Consider the following 12,929-nt stretch of genomic DNA (forward strand, 5'->3'; position numbering starts at 1 on the left):
ATGTGTTGCATTTGTTTCACCTGCCTAAGGCACCTGATTGGACTAATTAAAAGCTGAATGGCCAATAGCTAGGTGTGAGAGGGATAGGCAGGGCTGGCAAGGCAGAGATATTAAATAGGAGAACTCTTAGACTTGAGAGAACAGAAGATAATGAGGAGAAAGAGAGGGGCAGGTTAGGGCCAAGAAGTCAGGAAGCTGCCAGACAAAAACAGACATGAGAAGAAGTAAAAGTAAGATATACAGAAGAAAGGCAAAAAGCCCTGAGGCAAAAGGTAGATAAAGAGAAACAGGTTAATTTAAGTTACAAGAGCTAGCTAGAAAGAAGCCTAAGCTAGGCTGAACATTCAAAGCTAATAATAAATCTCTGTGTCATGATTTGGGAGCTGGTTGGTGACCCAAAAGAATAAGCTGGGCACAGCTTTCTGTTGTTGATGGTTTCCTTCACTGCTTAAGCTTTTCTTTATTTCCTTTTCACAAATTGGAAGCTCAGCTGTGTGGGGGTCCTGCCCTGAGGTTCCAGCTCCTTTTATTCTGTTTAGGATTAGGCTTTTCTTGATAGTTTTTATCTCCCCTGAGTGCAGGACTTAGCTCCAACATTACATTTCCTGATGCTCTTTTTCTCTTCAAACTGTGTATCTTTTTTGTTTGTTTTCTTTTCAAGACAGGGTTTCTCTCTGTAGCCTAGGCTGTCCTGGCACTCACTCTATATAGACCAGGCTGGCTTCCAACTCACAGAGGTCTGCCTGTCTCTGCCTTCCAAGTGCTGGGATTAAAGGTGTACACCACCACTGCCTGGCCAAACTGTACATCTTTAATTTCTTTTTGTCCTGCTTGCTCCTTTTCATTATAGATCTGCCTAAGGATGATAATTAATAACCACACAACAGTGTTAACATTGGGCTCTCTTGAAATCTCTGTCAATTCCATGAATTTGAAAGTCTTTAATTTAGCGTTAAGTCAGATATTTTGGGACAAGAGCAAAAAGCAGCCACGTTCTTTGCCTCCAAATCACAAGAATGGTCTCTAGGCTCTTTACTAATACTCTTTCCCTCTGAACTTCTTGGGACAGGCAACCATAATTTACATTGCTGTCAGCATCACTATCTCCCCCATTCCTACTTGCATAGCCCGTTAAGTCCCACCTAAAGCATTCAACTACTTTCATATTCCAAAGTCCCAAAACAAAGTAGCATGGTCAGTCAGGTCTGTTACAGCAAAACTCCGCTCCAACTTCTGTCTCTGTCACTTTTCCATTGCTGTGAAGAGATACCATGACCAAGGTCTCTAAGTGGAAGCTGGCTTACAGTTTTAAAGGTACGTCCATTATCATCATGGCTGAGAGCATGGCAGCATGCGGGCAGGCACTAGAGCAGTAACTGAGAGCTACATCTTGTTCCCCACACAGAAAGACTGGGCCTGGCATGAGCTTTTCAAAACTTAAAGCCCACCCCAGTATCACACTTCCTCCAACAAGGCCACTCTTCTAATCCTTGTAATCTTTTTAAACACTACCACCCCCTGGTGACCAAGCATTCAATTATATGAGCCTATGGGACCATTATTGTTTAGACCAGCATAGTGTCCCTCCTCCAGCATTGGGGTTACAGCTAGTACATCCTGCTTTTTACCTGGATGCTGAGAATCTGAACCTGGGTCCTCATGTTTGCACAGCACAAGCTTTAGCAGCTGAGTTATCTCTCTAACCCTTCAATGGGATATTTGGAAAGAACTTGGAAGAGTACCTGTCCACTTTAAGCATTCAATAAATATTGTATTGGTACTTTCATTTAAAAAAAACTTATACATTATTTATGACACAAATTTTACTGTGTCCATTATGCTGAGTATCCTGTGCATGGGCAGGGATATATGCCTGCCACCATGATGAAGTCACAGAACTTGCAAAGCTGAAATCCTGTCTTTACTGAAAAACTCCCTCTTCCTACAGGCCTGGCCATTACAGCTCTGCCTTATACCTTTGTGAATTTGACTATTTTAGAGACTTAGTATTAGAGGAATGATGGAACATTTTTTTCCTTTTTTTTTTTTTTTTTTTTTTTTTTTTGGCGTAATGGTCTCAAGATTAATCCATGTTGTAACACACATGTCAGGAGTCCCTTCTTTTTAAGGCTGAATATTTAGTCCTGTGTTAACTAACAGTGATTTTTTTTCAGGTGTCTCCCAAGAGTTCATCTGTTTTCACCTTAATTCAGTGTTGGGAATTGTGGTCTAGTGAGGAACTCTTAAGCTCTAATGGATCACCCATTAATGGGTAACGCCCACTACTGGACTGTATTAGACACCAAAAGATGGGTTATTTCACAGCAAGTCTGACTTGTATGCCTTAGTTCTTCTTCATTTTCCTAGTTCCCTTTGGTTTTCCACCCTGAGTTGAAGCAGTCCCAGACCTGCAGAAGCTAAGCAAATGTCCCTTCTATGCTCTTTAACCCAAGAGTCAATTAAACTCCCTTTCTTCATAAACCACCCAGGACCAGGCATTCTCTTACAACAACAACAAAAATAGAGTGAATTCTAGGCTTATAGCATGTTTGTTTACCCACTCATCTGCTATGTGGTTCTGTGGGTACTTCCACACTTTGGTTGTGGTAGTGAGCATTTGTGGACAAGTATGAAGTCCTCACTCCTATCTATCTATCTATCTATCTATCTATCTATCTATCTATCTATCTATCATCTATTTATTTTCTAGGACATACCCATAAGTGGAATTACTGGACCACAGAACAGCTACAATTATTATTATGGTCATTCCCCCAAGCTCTCCTATGAAGAAAGAAAACTTGAGCATTTTTGTTGAGCTGCAGGAAATTTGGCAGAGGAGGTTTGAATGTGATCTGTTACCTCCGACTCCTACTCCTATGTCAACCAGCCAAGACTTCAATGTCTCCTTGCAGGTCTCAGTTCTCTGGTCTCTTTTATGCCCTGTACCAAATGCAACCACAGTCCCATCCTCAATCACCATAGGACAAGACATAGAACATTCTTCTAGGTAATTGATTTTCTTTAAAGGTTTGGCTGAACTTTGAGGATGGATCCTCATGGTTTCAGCTCTGTTCCTCCAAGACGCACTGTTATCCCCAGAATCATGAAAGCTCTGTTACCTTTTATCTGCAGAGCAGATTATTAATGCTGCCAATTTCCACCCAAACTAGCTCAGAGACACCTTTGTTTTTTTTTTTTAATAATGAAATATCCATTAATAGAATTTTCTTAAGTGAAAGAATACTTTCCCTTGAATATAAATTCTATAATTTCCCTAGAACATGGCTGTGGTTGAACTCAGATTTAAAGAGTGCTGGGGCTGGGGTGGGGTCGAATATTGATTGTTTTCTTCTAGTTCCAAAATAAATGGCTAGAAAATGCTAGTGATTTTTAAAACAACTTGGAAGATTGTTCAATGGTTTTATTCTCAGCATTTTAAGGATAAACTAGAGTACATAGAGAATACTTAATTGATTTTCCAAGGAAGAGCAACAAGTCCATAATCAGAGAGTAACAGGGTGATCCCTGAATGCACTATAATTTGTGATGCTAACAATGTAGGTTAATGAAAGTACATGAATTTTAGCTTGACATTCTGGTAAGAAATCTAAGCATGGTAAAACAATACTACACCAGCATCTCCTGTGCCAACATCTTTTCATAGCACAATCAAAGGCAAAACTATTCACAATTGAGAAAGGGTTGTAAGAAGCAAAAATGACCATTTGTGAAGCATCTCTTCACTATTTGCAGAATCCCAAGTCTGTTGCTATAGTTTCTATATGATTCACATAGCAAGGCAAGGCACCTACAGCTATCACAAAGGGAAGCAGTCGCCTTCCCCTAGCTTTTTGTGAAGGAGAATGTGTGTAGAAAACAGACAAGGTGGCTGCTTGCCCGTCTTTAAACATATTTTCACAGTACCTTCACTTTTGAAAAGTTAGATGAATAATTTAAATTTTCTCCATTATTCAAACTCCATAAAATATTACATATTTTATATCGGCATTTAATGAGTTTGCTTTAAGGAGTAATTTGATGTGAAATTAGCCAGAACTTAATTGAGTTACAAAAATAGAAAGTGATTGATCAGATGCCTGCATAGCGGGTGCATATTAGTGAAGCCCAACAAACTCACCAGGTGGGGACTTCAAGGAAGCTGTGTTTGGTTTGTTTGTTCTGGACAACCAGAGGAGTGAGTAGGAAGGCAGGCATATTAGCAGGTGAGAAGTCCCTTTTCCAAGAAGTTCTTAGACACCTTTCACTGGGACTATTTTCAATCTTTTGGTGTTTAAATAGATCATCTCATTGCTACCAAATTACAAGAGGAAACATCCTAAATCACAAATCTCATAGGAAGAAATGCAATTCTCCATGCTTCTCTCTGCTTGGGAGTTGTCACTTGCTGCAAAGATTAACAGAGACACCTGAGTTAAAGACATGGAAGTGGAGGGAAAGCTGTATATAATTTAGAATTTAATTGGTACCTGTCTATGGCAGGTGCTATTTGTTTCAATTAACTATTTCTTCATGATAGGATTATGTCACACAGAGGTGATAGCTATATTATCTGTCATCTCTTTCTGTCTGTCGAATCTGTGTTGGCTAGTTTTTGTTAACTTGACCTAATCTAGAGTCACTTGAGAAAAAGGAACCTTAATTGAGGATTTGCCTGTATCACATTGACTGTGAGAAGACTGTGGAACATTTTCTTGATTAGTGATTGATGTGGGAATGCTCAATGGCCCTGTAGGTGGTGCCACCCCTGGGTAGGTGGTCCTGTGTTGAGTAAAGAGCAAGCTGAGCAGAAGTAGGACCATGCAAGCAAACAAAGAAGCAGCATTCCTCTGTTGCTCTGCTTCAGTTCCTGCCTTCTGGTTCCTGCCTTAGCTTCAACTGATGATGGACTATAACCTGTAAGATGAAACACTTCTTCCCCGTGACCAGAGGTCATGGTCTTTAATCTCAGTGACAGAAAACAAACCAAGGCATTGTTATTTATCCATGTTTCTATCCTGAACAAACCCAATGTTTCTATCCTGAACAAACCCAGCAAATAAGAGAATTAATTCAAAGTTAAATTTAGCAGCATATATTAATTGTACAAAGTAATGGACTTCATTATGACACTTTATACACATTTACAGTATACTTTTACCATGCTCACACCTCTGTTATCGTCTCTCCTCCCTATCACACCTGCTGGTCACAAATCCTTGTAATTCAAAAAATTTTTTAAAAAGCCTCACTAAATCATAAGTATACACATCACTCATTTGAAATGAGCAGTTCTGTGATTTGTTACCTGTGTGCCTTCATAGCACAATTAAGACATTTAACTGCTCGGAAACTTTATAGTCTTCACCCATAACTCCCAGTTCCCCCATCTCCCTGGCCTTAAGCAACAATCAATCTATTCTCTGCTACAATATGTCTATTCTAGACTTTCATATGAACAGAAGTTTATAATTTGTGGTATTTTGTAACCAGCTTTTTTCCATATGTAATGTTTCCCCGTGGTATCTTCAGGCTGCATCACATATCCAGTTCCTGTTTTGGGATGAATGATATATCTACAGATATAACCCTGTTGTTTAGCTTCTTGACTGATGAACATTTGGGATGTTCCACCTTTGGGCTCTGTTGAATAATGTATATGAATGTTACTATCCTGAACACTGACATACACATTTTTGCATGGCTACGTGGTTTTGTTTTTCTGGAGAATGTGCCTATGAATAGAGTTGCTGGGCTGTGTGGAAACTTCAGCTTTCATCATTTGAAGATCTGCCCAATTGTTCTCTAACATGGCAGTACCACTTATGTTTTCATAAACAGGATTTGTGCATTCAGGATTCTCTGCACACTTGCTTGGTAGTATACTTCCTTTTTTGATGGCCAGTCCACAAATAATGATATGGAAGCTTGGCCTTTAGCTTAGGCTTGTTCCTAACTAGCTCTTATAACTCAAATAAACCTGTTTCTGTTCATCTATGTTTTGCCACATGGCTTTTATCTCTTTCCCATTTGTACATCTGACTAGTTCCACACACATCCTGCTGGTATTTCCTGTCTTGCCAGATTCATCAGGAGTTCCCCTCTCTGCCTGAAGACTTCCCTAACCTCCCTTGCCTAGCTATTGGCCATTCACCTCTTTATTAAACCAATTAGAAGGCATCTTTCATACAATGTGATCAAATATCCTTCAACAGCTTGATTTTCTTTTTATTCTAACTATCATAGAATGTTAGATGTCATCTCATTATGGTTTTGATTTGCATATTGATATGTGATGTTAATGAGATCCGACCATAATTTCTGCTTTAATCCTTCTCTTTGTTCTAAGTTTGGTTTGGGCTTAGCTTTTCAATGTCTCCAGATGGGATGTTGGGTTAGAGATTTCTTCCTCTTTAATATAGTCATTTATGTCATATTTCCCCTTAACTTTCAGCTGCTTTCTTTAAACTTTGGCAAGTCTTCATTTTCATTATCATAAAATGTTACCTTCTTTCTCTATCAATTTATTTTAGTTGCCAGTTATTTAAGTATTTTTTGTTCGTTTGATTTTCATATACTTGGAGTATTTCCAAAACTTTCCATGACTCAGCCTATGTTTCATTCATCTACAGTGAAAGAACCCACTTTGCTATTATTTAAATACCATTAAATTTACTAAGGCATTGTTTCCTGGAGAGTAACACACACTTGTTTTTTAGGATAATGTGTGATCTGTTTCTGGATGTCTGTTAATTAAGTTTCTTATGGAGTTTTATTTTTCCTGTGTAATTTACCAATTAGTCAAAGTGAGTCCTTGAAATCTCAAACTTGTTTTGTTAGATTTCCTTGTTGTCTTTGTTTTTTTCTTGGTGTATTTTTGTGTCTGTTATTAGGTGTGCATATATTTTTAGTTTGTAGATCATCATTTGTTGTAAGTCTATGTAAATTGGTATTGATATCTTTTCTCCAGTTTTCATGGAATTGCTATTTCAATCTTGTATATCTTTCTAGAATCAATCTTTTTGTGTCTTTGCATCACAAGTATGTTTCCTCGTAGATGAATTGTAGTTGAAATATGCTTTTTGAATTCAGTACACCATACCTGCCATTTGATAGGATTCTGGTTCATCCATGGTGTTACTAGTTAAAAGCCTGTAGGACAATCCTCAAGGACTGTTTCTCATACACAGTAGCTGCTTTGTAAGAATTCGATGATTCTGAAGTCAGGTTGTGGTAGCCCAAGCCTTTAATCCCAGCACTCGAGATTTAAAAAAAAAGGAAAGAAAAAAGAATTAGCTGATAATGTGCTTATTCTTCGCAGCAGTTTTTCTTGTCATTATCCCACAAGGCTTGCAATGCATTTAGCCCAGACAGATTCATCATCACACATGCCCTGCCTCATGTCCAATGGTATAGAATTGCCCCAGTGCTCAGGGTTGTAATGAGGAAAGGCAATTCCAGGCAGCTGAAAGGTTCCCAGAGATGCCTAGTACACAGCTTTTATTTGGCTTTCAGTGCTGGCAAGTTCCATGTGGCTGAACTGAATCCGACACGTGTTCACATATGAAGCAGAACCAATGATGATGGCTGCTCAGTGCCCTTTGAGAGTGGACTACACAGGAAGGGTCCAGATTCCTGGGGTCCAGATTGGCCTTTCACCTGGTGTCTGAGTTAGGGTTTCTATTGCTGTGATGAAACACCTTGACCAAAAAGTGAGTTAGGGAGGAAAGTGTTTATTTGGCTGAACTTTCATATCGTTGTTCATCACCAAAGGAAGTCAGAACAGGAACTCAAACAGGGAAGGATCTTGGGGGCAGGAGCTAATGCAGAGGCCATGGAGGGTTGCTGCTTCCTGGCTTGCTTCTCCTGCTTGTTCAGCCTGCTTTCTTTAGAACCCAGGACCACAAGCCCAGGAACTGCACTACCACCCACCGTGGGCTGGGCCTTCCCTCGTTGATCATTAATTTAGAAAATGCCTTACAGCTTGATCCCATGGAGGCATTTCGTCAACGGAGACTCCTTTATCTCTGACTCTAGCTTGTGTCAGGTTGACAAGCAAGGTTGTCTCTGGCTGTGTTCTTCACTTGCTCTTGCTGAAGAGAAGACACTTGTAGAAAACCTCAGCCCTCCCAGGAAGGTGAATAAAGCTATATCGTAGCCCTCTGTCTGTCCTGACAAACTTGCTACTTGGTGAAGTTTTGCAGTTGGTCCCAGCCTCTGAATCCTTAAAGGTCAGTGGAACAGGAGGGAAGCGTTTTTTGACTTGAGCTGCATGGATGGCAGCTTTACAGCCCTGCCTGGAGTTCAGCCTCTGAGGACCAGCCTCTGCCTTCTCAGTGCTGCCAGAAAACAAATCAGCAGGGAAGCCATTGAGCAGCCCCTGGCGTGTCACCTAGCTGCCTTCCCAACAGTTCTGGGAACGGGCCTGAAGACAGCAGGGGAGGCAGGGCAGCTGCTCTTATCAGCATATAATTTGGAACTCAGAGCTCCCACAGATCACCCTTCAGCCGCTCTCGAGGACACAGTCAGTCACTTCACCGTACAGCGTACAGCCCCTCACGGCTGAGGGCTCACAGGGACCCCGCCTTATGATCAGCCAAATGATTCCCTGGTGGGGACAAGAGTGTAGGAGGACAGAAGAGATAAGAAAGGGCAGCTTGTTCATTTTCTCCAGTCATTTACTATGTATTGAGCTGCCCCACGGCAGCAGTTCCGAGGTAAGAATCAGGAAAAGGCTTGAAGCTGAGGGCTCACAAAGAACGGAAGGAAAGGCACAGACACACAGATGACAGGCGGTGTATTAAAAGTTATGAACTGGGCTGGCAGATGCTCAGTGGATTAAGCGATTGCTGTGCAAGTGTGAGGCCCCAATTCAGACCCCACATAAAAGCTGGGCACACCTCTGTAATCCCCTTGCCTCCTCCTCAGCGAGATGGGAGGAGACAGGAGAATCTGAGAAGCTTGTGGCAGGGTGGAGGGCAGCTCACCTGTCTCATGTAGCGGTGAACAACAAAAACCCTGTCTCAAACCAGGCAGAAGGCAGGGCCTGATACCTGAAGTTGTTTTCCCATTGTCATAGAAGTGCTGTGGCTCCCGAGCGCCTGTACTCTCACATGGACAAATCGCCACCACCCATGTCTCTCTCTGTCTCTGTCTCTCTCTCTCTCTCTCTCTCACACACCAATTAGAAAACGTTATGACAAGGGAAAGGCCACTTGCATGCTGAAGTGGCTTAGAGCTGCCCTTGACACATGAGGAGCACTCACTTTTGAAACAGGTGACAGGAGGGCATGATGGACATGGAAGCAGGGTGCCATCTGTCAGGGTCGGGGAACTGTAAGTTGCTCAGAGCAGCTGTAACATATGGCAGAGAGTCCTGGGGTGGCTGTGTCAGGGAGGGGAGGGAGAAGTGGAGATGAGGGCTGGAAGGTGGCGCCAGGTGATGCCAACGCCCACGGACTTACACTCTGTCTGCTGGTGCAACCTTGTCTTGGAATGTTCAAGCCAGACAGTGGCACGATCAGATCCACCTCTGGAACTCAGATGGCCGTGCAGTGATTAACCTGGGACAGTGGTACAGGGTGGCCAGGAAAAACAAGACAAAACAAACAAACAAACAAAAAACCTAACATCTGAGCACTTTGCTGGTCATTTCCTCTCCCACGACTTTCTGCTGTTCTGTCTATCCTGCATTTGTTCCACTCTGCCCAGGATGAAGGTATCGGTACTCTTTGCATTCAGATCTGAGTGTATTATATGCGATGTGATGGAACAAGTGGGCAGTGTCCTGACATGCTTAAGCTTGAACACTTGATTGCTGGTTTGTTGGCACTATTTAGGAGTTCGTGGAGTCTCTTGCATGGAACGTAGCAGGAGAATATGAGATGGTAGGGGTGGGGCTTCTAGAAGGTTAGATTTTTAGCCATGCTTCTACCCCCAGTCTCTGCTTCACAAGTGGCTGATGGCCATGCTACAGACTCTCTGTAACTGCCATGCCTCCATCACCATGGTGACTATACCCTCCACCTGTGAGCCAACACAAACCCTTCCTTAAGTTGCTTCTTGTCAAGTATTTGGTAACGGCAATGTGTAAAATAACTAATATATGCAATATACATGTTCAGCTCCATAAGCCAAGACCATAATAGCATACTAGGCCCTGAACAATGAATACAGGGTGTTGAGCTCTGACTGCAGTGCTATGCAGGCATGTTTGTGCACCTGACAGAGAAGTGACAAGCTGTGCAGTAGCCTGCCAGGGAGTTGCAATACTATCAGCTCTAAACATGCATATGCCACACTACCCACCAGAAGACACTCTGCCCTAGATAAGTTCCCTACACAGTGCTTCTATATGAAATCTCAGCCTATAGCCCCTGAGCTGCCAATATGAGCTGGGTAAAACGTATGCCAAGAATCAGTAGCCCCAGGATCCCTGACATTTGCTCTAATGAGAGGCTAAAAGAGTCAGTATTCAAGCTTTAGCATTAAGAAAACAAGCACCAATCATCCCTGGGAAGACAAAAGACTTGCTTAAAGATGAAAGAGGGACCTTGTTCCTGGCAGCCCTGGAAAATGCCTGTTTAACAGGCTCTGTGGTCCTGACGGCATCAATCAGTTTGGGTGGAGAAAGAGGTCACTTGAGCAAAGCCTATGGCTTCATTGATACTGTTTCCTGGATAGAATGATTTGTTCCTGGATAAGTTTTCCAGCCAGTGAGTGTGTGTGTGTGTGTGTGTGTGTGTGTGTGTGTGTGTGTGTGTGAGAGAGAGAGAGAGAGAGAGAGAGAGAAACAAGAGACACCCAGAAAGACACACACACATAGAGATTTTATATTGACATTTACACAAGTCAAGGTCTTTAGTAACTTTTTAATCAAATATGCTATAATTTTTTTTTTTATTATTTTTTCTTATTTTACATATTGATGCCAGTTCCCTCTCCTTCCCTCCCATGCCCTCCCACCCCCACCCCCCACCTCCCCACTCCACAGGGAGTGTGATGCTTTCCAGGAAGGGTCAACAAAACCTGTTGTTTGGAGTAGGGACTAGGCCCTCCCTCCTGCCTCTAGGTTAAGGGAGAATGTGCTCCCAAAGTTCTTCCATGCACCAGGGATACATCCTGGTTCCACTGTTAGAGGTCCCTTAGACTGCCCAGTCCTTCTAACTGAGACCCACATTCAGGGGGGCCTGAGTTGGTCCAATGCTGGTTTCCAGCTATCAGTCTGGGGGTCTGTGAGCTCCCCTTATTAGGTAAGCTGTCTCTGTGGGTTTCTGTAGTCTGGTCTTAACCCTCCCCCCTTTTATTTTTTAATCACTCCTCCCTCTCTGCAACTGGATTCCAGGAGTTCAGCTCAGTGTTTAGCTGTGGGTGTCTGCTTCTGTTTCCATCAGCTACTAGATGAAGGCTCTAGGATGGCAGATAAGTTAGTTATCAATCTCATTATCAGGGAAGGGCATTTAAGGTAGCCTTTCCACTGTTGCTCAGATTGTTAGTTGGGGTCAACCTTGTAGGTCTGTGGACATTTCTCTATAGTCAGTTTTCTCTTCAAACCTATAATGGAATGGCGCTCTATTCTATTATGGCTCTCTCTCTCTCTCTCTCTCTCTCTCTCTCTCTCTCTCTCTCTCTCTCTCTCTATGCTCTCATCTATTCCTCCCCTGACTCAATCTTCCTAGTCCCACACATCATGCTATAATATCTTACTAATGGAATTTAGAGTTCTATTTATATGGGAATAAAATATCTATGTTCTTAAATTGGTTTTATCAAAGACCCAGTTCTGCTTGTTCTTCCAAGTGTCTATTTACTAGTCATGTATGTACTCAAGTTAGTAACATGGTGATAACTGCTAACTTGCCAGGGGATGTTCTAAGAATTTACTGTCTGTTAAACTGTTACAGTGCCATCTTCATCAAGATAAAATACAAGAGACCAGAGAGCTGGAGTCACTGCCATGATCACCTGTCACCCACCATACCTAGCAGAGCCAGAATGTGCCTTCCTACCTCTCATGACTCATCATGGTCAAGAGTTCCTCTGTGACAAGACAAGAATTAAGTTGAGAAACCAATTATCTCCCCAGTCAAGTGTTCACTTCTCATGGCCAATCTCTCCTTATTTTTACCCTTAATAATGATTGGGAATAACTGAAAGCCACTTCTAATAGGCCACCAAGCATGCTGATCTGATATTGCAATGTATGTGTGAACCAGGCAGCAGGCCTGTATACTCATCCCCCAGGCCACGTTTACCAAAGAATTTTTACAATCCCTGATGATTTTAATTAGTTCCAATTCACCTGCTGCCCATTGTGCTAATTTTTGTTTTTATAAAAGCTGTCCATGCATAGATATGCGAATGTCTTTCATTTTCAGTTGGGTGTCCCCAACTGAATCTCACTTGTGAAAAGCTCCAGGAGAAAACAGTAATGCTATGTGGTATCTGGAGGAATCTAGATCCCTACACTATCTCACGCTGATTCCAGGGCTCTGGCATTGTGTGAAACACTGTGGGATCCTGTTGCAGATCTTTCTTTGGAACTCCAATTCCCAAATAATGACACAGAGACTTTTTATTAATTATGGAAGTTTGGCCTCAGCTTAGGCTTGTTCCCAACTACCTCTCAGAACTTAAATTAACCCATTTATATTAATCTATGTTCTGCTATGTGGCTTTTCACTGCTCCTCAGTACCATACACCTGACTTCCTCTACATCTGGATGGCAGATCTCCTGTGCCTCTGATTCTTTCCCAGAGAGAGTTCCTATCTCTCCCCCGAAATCCTGCCTATCCTCTCCTGCCTACCTATTGGCTGTTCAGCTCTTCATTAAACCAATCAGAAGGTGCCTTAGGCAGGTGAGGTAAGACAGACATATCTTCATATAGTATATAAAAAGATTATTCCAACAGGGTCAGACGACATCTTG

The sequence above is a fragment of the Phodopus roborovskii genome, unplaced genomic scaffold (assembly GCF_943737965.1).
Source record: "Phodopus roborovskii unplaced genomic scaffold, PHOROB, whole genome shotgun sequence".
NCBI lineage: Eukaryota > Metazoa > Chordata > Mammalia > Rodentia > Cricetidae > Phodopus > Phodopus roborovskii.